At 59.2% G+C, this 12,693-nt stretch overlaps 1 protein-coding gene across 1 annotated transcript in view; it reads right to left on the reverse strand.

Moving 5' to 3' along the window:
• Window positions 1–5,948, reverse strand: part of KCNN1 (potassium calcium-activated channel subfamily N member 1) — a gene marked incomplete at its 3' end in the record, with an annotated part of 29,644 nt that extends 23,696 nt beyond the window's left edge. The window contains exon 1 of the mRNA XM_082835328.1: window positions 5,919–5,948. The remainder of the gene's footprint in view (window positions 1–5,918) is intronic.
• Window positions 5,949–12,693: the final 6,745 nt, after the last annotated feature.

The raw sequence follows: 12,693 nt of genomic DNA on the forward strand, positions 1-12,693 counted from the left end.
GGCTGGAGGGGAGAGGGTCCCGCGCGGCCGCGGACCCCCAGGCAGGGGCCGGGGACGGGGTCGCGGGCGGGGCGGGCAGCAGCGGGCGGGCGCGAGGCCCCGGGTTGGTGGGGCCGGGGGCGGTGGCAGCGTGCGCATCCCCCGCCGCCCTGCCCACGGGCCCGGCCGGGGGTCGAGCGCCCGCCCGGGCAGGGAGAGGAGGGGGCGGTGCGACGCCGGCGGCGCAGCCGATTGGCCGATCCCGGGTTGGCACCGCCCCCGGCGACCCCGCAAGCCCCGCCTCTATTTAAAGATCCCTCATTTCCCCGTTTCCCCCTTCGCTCCCCAGCGAGCTGCTGCTCCTCAAACTCACCCTTGCCCCGCGCCGTGGAGAGGACCTTAGCGAAGCGAAAACTCCCGACCTCGACAGCCTTTGAGAACTAACCACTCCTTTTCCAAAATCAGGTCCCCAAACTCCAGCCACCTCTCAACATTTGCGCGCCTGGGGGCTGATCACACCACGCACTTGCTGAGGGGACAACTTTGCAAAGTGACTGGACATCTCCCTCCTGAAATGACCTCATCAAAGTCCTCTCCGTGTGGGGGAGTCTTGGGGTGGGAAGCAGGATGTTGGCAAGTAGAAGATGCCTCGGAGTTGGGTATGGGGGCTTCCAGGGGTGGAGGGGGGTGCCTGCTGGGGCAAAGGTAATCTTCTTTGGAAGGAGAGCGCCCACTCAGACTTAGCCCCCTCCCCCAGTCCTAACTCCCCAAACCAATGCCAGGATGGCAGAACAGCAGGAGACTATTTTGGGGGTCCCGCAAATGGTGTCCCTTTCCCCTGGCACTGAGGATGGCCTTGGGCAACATTCATTCAATGTTAATGGCGGCTCAGAGGAGCCGTGGGGACTGGAAGGTGGGGAGCCCTTACCTCCTCCTTTTCCAGGCAGCCTCACTACCTCAGCCTCACCCTGTCCCCACCCTGTCACCTGGGTGACTGAGTCTGGCTCTGTCCTCCCCAGCCCAGGGGCTCCTGGGGGCAGCAGCTTCCCCCCATCTCTCTCCCAGCCCCCCATCTGTTTTATTCCTGGCCCTGAGCTTTGGACCAGGTCAGGAACATCTGATTGCTCATCACTGCCTGAGGGCAGCTGATCTGTTTTGTTTCTTCTGCGGTACCCAGAAAATAGCTGAGCTGAATGAATAAATGAGCGGACAGCTGCTTGGGCAGGGGGTAGTGTCCTGGGGCAGTGATGGTCGTGAGGCTGAGCACAGCCAGGTGATGGCCAGGGGTCAGCAGATGGGACTCCTGTTCCCTCCTCTTGAGAGCCTGTTCTTTAGCCCAGGCTGTCGGGGACACCCTGAAGAAGGCCTAGCCATGGTGACAGTGCACAGGTCTGTAATAGGTGGGAAGTAGAGGCCTGGGGACCACCCTGCTGTATCCACAGGGGCTCCAGGAGTGGGGTTGTGGGAACCCTAAAGGGATGCATTCTCAACCCTGCTCCAGCCTGCATCCCACTCATCCACTCACCAGCCCCCCATCCCAGGCCTCCTCAGACTCCCCTCAGCTCATTCCAGGCCTTTGCACTTGCTGTTCCCTTGCCTGAGCCACTGGGAGCTCTTTCTAAAGCACAACAGTGATGGAGCCACCCACATCTCTCTCAGGGTCTGGCACACATCCTTGTGCCGCATGCAATGCCCTGTCCCCTGACAGCCTGAGCCTGCCCCCGTATGGGTTCCTGCCCCGCGAGAAGCATGCTCACCGTGCCTACGGGTGTCCCTGCAGCATCTGATGCTTTCTGAATTCAAGTCCAACAGGTAAACATCCAGAAATTCACAAAAGCATCGGCCACAGCCCCCAGAGGCTTCTCCAGCCCTCCCACCCTGCCCAGGCCCTGTAGGCTCTGCATCCACCTTCTCTCTCCGGAAACATCCCTATTTCCCTTTTGGGCTCACCTGCCCTGAGGAATCAGGGACCTTCTTCAAGGAGCTGACAGTCAATCTGGTGACCGTCACCTCCTGCCCAAGTTGGCCATGCTATCTGCTTGAATCTCACCCCTCTGAGACAAGGCTGGCATTGGTGGACAAAGGTAGGGGGTGGATGAAAGTGAAGCTCTGGGTGGGATATACCTGAGTCTCCATTCCAGACAGCCTCTCAACAGCCCACAGTCGGCTGGAAGGGACCTGAGGAACATGCAAATGAACTTCAGCTGGGAGGCCCTCAGGACTCAGCCCCAGAAAATGACCTACAGACTGGTGAGGGGGTGGAGGCTAAACACAGAGCCCCTCCTCCAGGGGCCCAAGGGCTGGGCCACAAGTTCAGGGCAGTTGCCATGGGTCTGGGTGCAGGAGACCTGGGAGAACCTCCCAGGAACTGAAGGACCCAGAGGCAGTGGCCTGAGGAGGGGCAGACTGGCCACCTGCCCCCTCACCCCCAAGCTGCGCATTCACAGAAATCTCAGACCCATCCTGGGTCTAACCAATGACTGCCTGGAAGGAGGCAGGACCCTGAGTCCCCTGTGAGTGTGGGGATAGCAGAGTGGGGAAGGTATTCACTCACTCTCTCATTCATTCATTCATTCATCCACCCATTCATTCACATACCCACTGAGCTCCTTCTCTAAGTCTCGTGCTGGGGATGCAGAGTCTGAGACAGATACAAACCTGCTCCTCTTTGAGCTGATCTTCTAGAGAAAGGGAACAAACCTCTCCACGTAAAGGACTACTAAGGCTTCCACACAAAAGCATTGGAAAAGGATCCCATGAAGTTGAGAAAAATAGGAATGGGGATGGGGAGCCTTTAACTACAATGGTCAGGGAAGGCCTCTCGGAAAAGAGAACATTTGAAAGGGGCCAAGGGGCCACCCCGGAAGAGCTGGAAAAGGGTACACCTGGCAGAGGGCACTGCAAGGGCAAAGGTACTGAGGTGAGACAGAGGAGGGTGTGCTGGAGGAAGAGAAGGGAGACCAGTGGGGCTGGAGAGAAGGAGTAAACAGGGTGGGGCGAGTCCCAGAGGCGGGCAGGGGTCCCACTCACAGGGCTGTGTGTGGGAGGGCTCTGAGCAGAGCGGAACTCCTGGAGGGTTAAGCCCCCTAGTGTCCTGTGAACTATGAGGGCAGGAAGGGGACAGGAAGGTCGGGGGGGGGGGCGGGTGCAGCTGGGGCAGGCATCACAGAGGGCTTGTTCCTGGGTTCTCCAGTACAGGGACCTGGAGAAGCTTCATTTATTCTATCGGCATTTATTGAGCACCTCCTGCAGGGTTCGCACCCCAAGCGGGGGATACTTGTGGACAAAGTCACACAAAATCCCCCAAACTCACGGTTTCGGGCCAGTGGGCAAGATAAGACCTTGAATCAATAAATATATACAACTGGCCCTTGCAGATGGTTCACAGCGGAAATGAGGCCAGGGAGGGGTGGAAAGGGACTGTGCCTGGCATCCCCTGGTCCTCGCCGCGGGCAGCCCAGTGAGGAACCCTCAGTCCCTACTCTGAAGGAGGAGGTGGGAGCCTGGGGGTGACACGCAGGCAGGGAATCGGCTTTGTCATTAGCACGGAGTTCCTGCAAGCAGCCAAGGTCTGGGAGACCCTGCCACATCCACCAGGGGACCTGCCCTGGGGCTGTCTTGTTCATTCAGCTGGCAGCGGCGTCGCTGCTCCAGACACTTCACTTCTCCTCCCTCCCTCCTCACTCTCGATCTGGAAGGCTCCAGACTAACTCTTCCCCCCCAGAGTCCCCCACATCCAATGGGACCCCAGGCCTGTCCACCTAAATTCGCTCCAGGCCACCCCTCTGTCCCCATCCCTACAGCCCCTGCCTTGGCATAAGCCCTGGGGCAAAGGCTCGATCGTCAAGCACAGCGCCCTGCTGCATGGTTGTTCTGGTTTGAACAGTATCTCTCCCAGATTCCAGTTCATCCAGGACCTCAGAATGTGACCTCATTTCGCCACGTTATTGGTCTTTGAAAGATGTAGTTAAATTAAGGTGAGGTCACACTGGATTAGGGTGGGTGCTAATCCGATGACTGGTGTTCTTACAAGAAGACCACATGAGAAGACACAGACACACACACAGGGCAGAAGACCACATGAAGACAGAGGCAGAGACTGGAGTGATGCAGCCACAATCCAAGGAACATCTGGTGCCACCAGAGGCTGGAAGAGGCTTCTCCCAGAGCCTTCAGAGGGAGTGTGGCCCCACCAACACCTGTATTTCAGACTGCTGGCCTCCGAAATGTGAGGGAATGTATTCCTGCTGTCTTAAGCCACCCAGGTTGTAGTCATTTATTACAGCAGCCCCTGGAAACTCATACAGTGGTCATGGACAACAGACTGTCCCTCTCTGAGCCTCAGTTTCCTCAGCAGGGCAACGAGGATCCTCCAAGGGCAGGGGGAGGGGCCAGGGAGCTAATCCCCATTAAACGTGCCAGACATACTGTGATGGCTGACTGGATGCTCCCAGTTGCTACTGGCCTGATCATGACCTGGGCCATTTCAAAAGCTCCTTCCTGACCGCTCGGGCTCCAGTCCAGTCTCTGCTAGGCCCCCACAGGGATCTTTCCTTGCTAAAATATGATCATGTTGCTGCTAATTCCTAGTGCTCAGTGGCTCCCCGTGGCCTGCACGGCATCTGTATGGATAGATCCCGGGCATGGCTCCAATTGGCCACTGGCAAACTCCTATTCACCCTTCAAGACCCAGCTCAAAGAGCAAGAACACCTCCTCCAGGATGCCTTCCTAGATTTCCCCAGGCACAGTGAATCCCTCCTTCCCTCCCCATGGTCCCTCAGCATGAGGCAGAAACCTGGCCACAAACAGTTCATCCTCCATGGCCAGCTCAGTCCCAGAATCTGCCCACTCTTCTCTATCCCTGAGACCCCACCCTGGTCCTGGCCCAGCTGACTACTCAGATGCCCTTTTGGCCTCCCCTCTGGCCTTCTGTCACTTCCACTCCTGCCCCCAATAGTCCCTGTCCTCCACGGAAGCCACAGGGGCTTTTGAGAATCATAAATCAGACTATGTCTCTCCCCTGCTCACACACTCTCCATGGCTCCCCAGTGTTTTGCATTCCACTCCTTCACCTCAGCCCCTTCCTGCAGACACCCCTGCCCTCACTTTCCTCCTTGCTCATTCTGTTCCAGCCACACCAGCCTCCTCACTGTTCCTCAGACATGCCAAGCTTCTTTCCACCTCCGGACCTTTGCATATGCTGTTCCCTCTGCCTGGTATGCTGCTCTCCCAGCTCTTGCCTGGCTGGCTACTCCTCCTCCTTCAGGTCTTAGCTCATGGTCAGCTCCCTGGAGAGGTCCCTCTGCCCAACTACAGGAGCCTCCCCTATGCCCCAGTCATTCTCTAATACATCTCCATGTTTTATTTTCCTCCCAGCACATATCACAAGGGCATATTTGGCCCTGCCTCAGTCCTTGCTGTGTTCCCAGTGCCCAGTCCCGGGCCCGGCATACCATAACTGCTTAGTCTTTGTTGCTTGACTAAATGATCCCACACATCTGGGACTGGCACTTCTGTCCTCTTCACATAGGCAGCTCACTGCCGACGCCAGAATGTCCATCAACATTTGCAGGAGAAAGAAGCAGCAAAGGAGCTGCTCCCCAAGGGTTGTCCCCAGGGAGTGAGGCCACGGGATCTGGGGGGTGGGGACCGTGGGGGTTAGGGTCCCTCCAACCCAGTTCAACTCCCTCCTTCTGGCTGTGTGACTCTGGGTGGATCACCGAGCCTCTCTGAGCAGGTTCCCCACCACCAGTGATCAAAGAAAGTGGACAGTGATTCTCCAGGGGGCTCTAGAATGCATATTCATAATAATTATTATTAAATTATTAGTATTGTTTCAAAGGTTGGCACTTTTTTCTTACATCACCAGTTTTTCTATCCAATTCCTGGTCCCCTGCCCCCGACCCCCAAATGTGACCTGAGTTTGCGATTCACTCACCCTCCCTCGGGTGCAGGGGTCTTCCTGATGAGGCACCACCAAACGGCCTGTCCCCTTCAGTCCCGCTGGGCTACCACTTGGCTGTCAGGGGGTTGTGGCCGCTTTTCTTTCCCCCTTGACCTGTAAGGACCAGACATGGGTTGTGGGGTGGAGCAGGGCCCCAGGAGGGCAGGGGATGGACAGCTCCCAGACGGCCATGGTCTTTAGAACAGATCTACACTCTGACAAGCTGGGTTACCTTGTAAGTTTTAGGGAAACTCAGGATCAGTGGCGTTGTCTGTCCAGTGGAGCCCTGTTTCCTCCCGCATGCCCCTTGATGAACCCCGGCTGATACATTCCCCCCAGGCCCCCTCCCTGGAGGCCCCCCTCCTTCCCCTGACACTGAACGCTCTATCTGCCTTTCCTCATGCAGCTCCCTGTCTTCTTCCTCTCCCCCCCCTGCCCCCACCAATTCCTTCACCACAGGGAGAGCTGGGTGGGTGAGGCTAAGAGGGGCTGGTGTGAGGATAAAGGAGTCAGGAACCTCTGGCTTGCCTGGCTCTATTCTTGGCCGCCCCTAAGTCCTCCCCTTTCTGCAGCTGCCCTGGGAACTGTAGCTCCCTCACAGTATTCGCTGTCTATACAGGGCTGTCTCCAGAATCCCCATATGACCACAGTGCCCGTCTTGCCCTGGAGGAGAGGGCAGAAGGGGACACAGGGCAGCCCCATGGTGCAGAGGGGTGGGGGAGACCCCAGAATGGGACTGAAGGGAAAACTCAGCTGGCTGTGAACATCACAGCTGTCCTTTCTTTTGCCAGCGTCTGGGGTGGGAGCCAATGGCCGCCTGCATGGCTCAGGGGCTGCCTGTTCTAGCCAGGGGGACTTTGGAGTTGACTCTGGCCCTGGTAGGGCAGGGGGATGACAGAAGGTCAACCAGCAGATGGGTGAATCAGACTGGACATTATTCTACGGGCTCACGATGCTCGGCCTGCCCATCTGGAATCCCCCCCACGTCCCAGGGATTTCCTTCAAGGTCTTGGGCTGGCTTGGGGAGAGGGGCTAGGGGGCACGAGGGACCTCGGAGCCAAAAGGAGGGAGCCAGGTGGTGGTGGTGGGGCTTCTGCATTCACTCCTGTCTGGGCCTCTAGCAGGGCGGAGAGACTTGGGGAGAGTGAGAGAAACCCTCCTCCAGTTCCAGGGTCCCCAGACAGGGCCCTCACACCTGTGGTTAAATGCAGGGAGCGGAGGACCCTAGAGCTGACACCATCCGCTGGGTTCTGAGGTTAGTGAGCCACAAACCCGGCTCTGCTCCTGCCCAGCTGCATGACCTTGGCTAAGTGCTAACCCTCCCTGGGCCTCTCTCCCTGTCAATGGGGGTGGGGGTAGGAGAAGAAGCTCAGGGAAGAGAGAAGAGCGTGAGCTCCAAAGGGCAGGCGCTCAAACGCACAGTAGGCTGGCAGGAGGGGGTTCCCTTCCACTCTGCAGCAAGGCCGGCCGGGGGAATCCCTGCCACACAGTGGGAGAGAAAGGCCTGGGGGGGAGGGGGAGGTAATGGGGAGGGGCAGTGGGACCAGTCCTCCCCCCACCACACACACACACACGGAGGGCGGCGCGGGAGGGTGCCCATGTCTCCACCCTCTCCTCCGTGGGAGGATGTCTCCGCATCCCAAATTCCGGGAGCGGGAGCCCCCTTCTCCAGGGGTTGGGGGCCCTGGAGCTGACTCGGGGCTTGGTGTTGGGGGAGAATGGAAGGGGTTTCCTTCCCTCCCGCAGCTCCCCCTTTGAATTCCCCGAGTCGGGCAAACCCAGACCTATACTCCCACCGAGGAGAAGGGGAGCGCCGCTGAGACCTCCACCCTGTAAACCCACCCCCCTACTGCCTACTCACCGGCCGGAGTCGGCCGCAGCAGCTGGAGCCCCCGCGCCTGGCCCGAGCGCGAAGACAAGTGCACCGCCGGGCAAGGGCGTGTGAGCCGGGAGGGTGTGCGCGCGCCGCCGCAGAGCTGACCCCCTCCCCGCCGTTCTGGGCCCCGCCCTGCCGCCCGGGGAGGGGGCGCCGACCGCGCAGAGGGAGAGGCAGCCGGAGGCTGCCACCGCGCGACCCCCTCCCCCGCCACGCTGCTCTAGAAGTGGGGGGCGGGAATCCCCGTTCTGGTCTCGCGCAAGCCCCCTCCTCGCAGGGGCGTGCCAGCAAATCTCCTAGGATGCTCAAAGAGCCGGGAGGACCCTCTGCCGCCGCTACCCCGCGGCGCTCATTTCATAGATGGGGAAACTGAGACCCAGACCGGGGGAGCCTCTGGCCAAGGCCCAGAGACCCAGCAGCACAGAATACGGCTGCCCCCCTCACTCTGGGGGCCTCTCCCGGGGTCCGGGGAAGGAGCAGAGGCCAGGGAGACAGAAGAAGGCAATTAACCTCCCCCCACACACATACCCTGAGTGGGCCTGGAGTTACAGGGGGAACCCGGGGGTTTCGAGCAGCTGGTGATATTGCCCGGACTGGAAGGTCCCAGTGAGGGAGGAGGGACCCGGGGTGGTCAGAAAACAAACCACAGAAAACTTCTCCGTGTTATTGTTGCATAGTGATATCCTGATATTCGCCCTCTTCCCGCACGATTCCGGGACCCCACCGAACATGAACCGCAGAGGCCTGGATGGCAGGGTTTGTGAAGGTCACTCTGCCAAATTAGAACAATGCGGCTCCCGAGGTCTGGGTCACTAGGGGATGGGACACTGAGTCTAGGGCTCAGCCCTCCAGTGACCTTGGCTCTGCCCAGGCCCCTCTCCGAGTCTATTTCTCGGAGTCTCTGGATTGGACAGCGCCCACCTCTGGGGTCCCTACAGCTCTCGGGAGTCTGTAGGGCTGCCGGCTACGTCTTCCTGGTCTCCTCCAGCTCTCCCCCTTACCTCGAGGAAGCGCGGCGCCCTCTCAGACCACTGTCTTCTCCCTCTTCGCCTTCTGCCCCCGTTGCTCCGCCCGCCCCGTCTCTGAAACAGCCCCCACCCCCTTCTGCCTTGGCCTGGGGTGAGGGGGCTTTCCTCTTGGGAGCCAGAAGGCTTCTACAAGCCTCCATCCTTTTTTTTGTTGTTGTTGTTTTCCCCTCTTTTCTTCCATTCATTCTAAAAATAGCCCTCCCCCTTCCCCACCCCTAGCATCTCGTGAAAGGTAATGCTCTCCCGGGCGGGGTCCTGAGGCGGTGATTCCGCGGTGCGGGCTGGGCTGGGGGAGGCGGACCGCGGGGCGGATGCGGGGGCGACTGGGAACGCTTTCTCCCCCCTCCCATTATGTGTGTAAGCCGCGCTCAGAGGGAGCCGCCAGCGTGACCGTGACCATGTGTGGAGGGAAAGAGAACAAAGCGGCAGGGGCCCTCTGGGGTCTGCATTGTGGAGGCAGAGAGGGGGAGGGCTGCGGGAACAGCGGGGACTCGACAGAGGAGGGGCCTCACCCAACACCTCCCTGGGGGTGGCTTCCAGCCCTTGGTGGGATGCTGAGGCCCGTGTGAGGGAGAGTCGCGAGCCAGTGGTGGCAGGGCACGCATCATTTGGGGTGTCCCCCGCCCTTGAACACCCACAATTGCCCCATGGGTCCCCCAGAACGTCCCCTCCCAGTCCCGCAGCTCATGTGTCCCCAGTGTCTCCCCACAGTCCCTTCTCTGTGATGCAGCCACAGAATTCCATCCTCACCCATGTGACTGACTGGTCATGTCCTGCCCCACATTACAGGCAATCTCCTGCTTGAACCAAGAGGAGGATCCTGACTCAGCCCGCTCCTGAAAAGGCCACGTGGTCCGGCCCCCACGTGGGGGCCCTTTACCCCAGCCTTTCAGCTGTCACCCTGTCCAGCCTCAGGGGCGTTTGCATCTGCTGTTCCTTCTTCCAGGATCACCCTTTCCTGGCTCTCCTCACCTCTTATTGTCTTTCAGAAGCCCGGTCCAATGTCACCTCCTGCCTAGAGTCGTTCCTTATCTGGCAACATCATCCTAGGTTACTGTCCTCATTCCTGGTGGGAGCGGGTCTGTTCACTTATTCACCTTCTGTTTCCCCCAGGGGAATGGGGGCCCCCGGTGCAACTTGGGCCTGGCTGATGAGAGGAGGGGGCCAACTCTGATCCAGCACCACCCCAGGAGTTACCCAGCTTCAAATAAAGGGATGGCATCACCCTCTGTCCAGTGAGCTGCCCCAGAAAGCACCCCTAGGACATGGCACAAAAGATGCAGGGCCTGATTCTGCAGGGGCACCGCCTAGGACATTGAAACTAAAAGCACAATCAGGGGCTCAAATGTTCCCCATCTGAGGACTGCTTAACCCATTACCAGAATAACATGCCCCTGGGAAAAATGATCCATGGGGCTGAGTTTCTGGCCTGTTAAGCAGAAGCCAGGCGGGAGGTGCGGTGGGAAATAAATATGAAGAGCAAAGATGAGAAGTGGGGAGAGGGGGAGGCAGTGAGGGGCAGCCCAGCTCCAGGGGCTCTCAGGGGCTGACCTTTCCCCGTTATTAGCTTTCCCATAATGTTTTATGGTCTTATACTTTTTGAAACCAAAGGGGAGGATAAAAGGAAAATTGCTTTGCTGCTGGAGGGTACAAAAGCTCGGAGAGGGTGTGTGGCCCTAAGGGATGGAAAATGCAGCTGTCTGTGTTGAAAAATCAAGTACTCCCCCCAGTACTTGCCTCCATAAAATTACCCTCCAATGTTTTTCCGAGTATCTACTATATGCTTATGTGCCCAGAGATTGAGGGGGAGTCTGGAGTAGGAGCTTCTTGGGTCGCAGGCTGAGAGTAAGGAGCCCAGGAAGTTCAGGGAGAAGGCGGTGATGGCAGCTGGCATGGGCGGGGACATTATGTCACCTCAGCAGGGCCAGGCCCCAAGGCAGAGGGTTTGGAGGGGCTATGGGGGGGGCGGGGGGGGGAGAGAGAGAGAGAGAGAGCATTAGTGCCCACAGGAGAACCTGAAGGTGCTGTGGGAGACGTGCCTTTGAGCATTTCACTGCCTGGCCAGGACTCCACCTCAAGGTGGTGTTCGAAGCCAGGAGGATGGGAGATGGCATGGGAGGGCACCAGTATGCAGGGCTGTGGGGCACCAGGGAGGTGAGGGACAAAGGCATCATCTGAGAGGTCCCAGTGGCTTTCAAAAAGCCTCAAGGGACAGGCTGGGGGGGGGGCGGGGGAGGGCAGTGAGGAGAGGGAAGTGGTCCGACCAAGATTAGGGCTGCCAGTAAAAACAGTGGACGGAATGAGACATACTTAAAAATTATTCATTGCTTAACTGAAAGTCAAGTTTAACTGGTGTGTCCTGTACCTTTTTTTTTTTTTCTAAATCTGGAAATCTTAGACTTGGATTTCCTGGCTCAGCAAACCTGGGGTGTGCTTTGTCCTGAAGGTGTCCGTCCTCTCCCCCAGTCACCTCTACACCCCACCGTGTTCCCTTCAATAAGCTTCTCTTTGTTTCCCTCATACTGTCCGTGTCCTTTAACTGCTCCCCAACTTCCTCCTCCGTTCCTTCCTTTTCCTCTATTGTCCCCCTCCCTCTACTCTCTCCCTCATCACCCCCTCCTCCGATCTCCTCCGGTACCCCTCTCCCCACCACCCCCACCCTTTCCCGTTTCCCCCTACCTTCTTGGGCACCCACTCCGCCTCCTCTTTCCACCACAATCCTCCCCTATCCCACAGCCCCTCCCTCCACGCTCACCCCCTTCCCTAGCGCCCACCTTCTCCAGTCCTCCCCACACACCGCCCCCACCATCGATCCCTCAGGCGCACGAAGGGAAACCCCAGCCGCAGGCGCGGAGCCCCACGCAGGCGCAGAGCCGCCCGGCTTCCCCGAGGCTGCCGCCGCCCCCGCACTGCGGCGGGCGCGCCCGGTTGCCAAGGCGACGACGAGGGCCGGAGCGGGAACCTGGGGAAGACCCCGCGCTCGCTCCCTCCCCAACCCAAGCCTCAGCGAAACCCACTCCAGTTTGATCCAGTTTCCCCGCCCCGCCCCCAGTGCGCACTGCGGCAGGTGAGGATTCCCTGGCCCACAGGGCGGGGGTCGGGCGAGGGTCCACGCATGCGTGCCGGGCGCGGCTTTCCCGCCCCGACTCGCGCACGACGGGAAAGCCCTGGCGCCTTTGAGACAACCCCCGCGCAGGCGCAGTGAGTGTCCGGCGTCCCCGTGGCACCGCCTGGTCGTCAAGGCAACGCGCGCGGGGAGGGCTGGGAGCGCACGGAACTCCCGTCTCACGCCCCCTCCCGCGCACTGCGGCGAAGCCGGGGATTCCCTGCTGCCTGCACGCATGCGCGAGCCTGGGATTCCGCGGGGATGAGGCCAGAAAGCGACAGAAGAGGATTTTCTTTGAAACAGAACAGTCGTTATTACCGTCGTCTTTATGTGTGAGGAATGAAGGCGGCCCTCTCAGCAGCTGTCCTAAGTTTTACCTTCATTCTCTGGCCTACCAGCCGTCCCCCTACAAGTCCCCAGCAGAGCTTGCCACGCGCAGCTCCGGTGCTCTTCCTACTCTCTGCTCACACACCTGCCATGGCTCCCCGTCGCCCTGGGGCGAAGTCCCATTCATCGCCTCATTCTTCAGCGTGGTGTCCAAGGCCGTGCACGCTCCGCTGGCTTCTTCCCTCCAGTTAATCACCATTGGTCCCCGATCTTCCCTAATCGCCGGCCACAAATACCCCAACGTGGCCATGCAGGAGGTTCCTTTGCCAAGCTCTTCTTCAGTATCTGCCCTTCCTAGGTACCATCTCGTTGATTCTCGAGATGGCCTAGGATTAGATACTATTTCAGTCCTGTTTTATATAGGCAGAAACA

Source organism: Leucopleurus acutus (genome assembly GCF_964270905.1).
Source record: "Leucopleurus acutus genome assembly, chromosome: 3".
Taxonomy (NCBI): domain Eukaryota; kingdom Metazoa; phylum Chordata; class Mammalia; order Artiodactyla; family Delphinidae; genus Leucopleurus; species Leucopleurus acutus.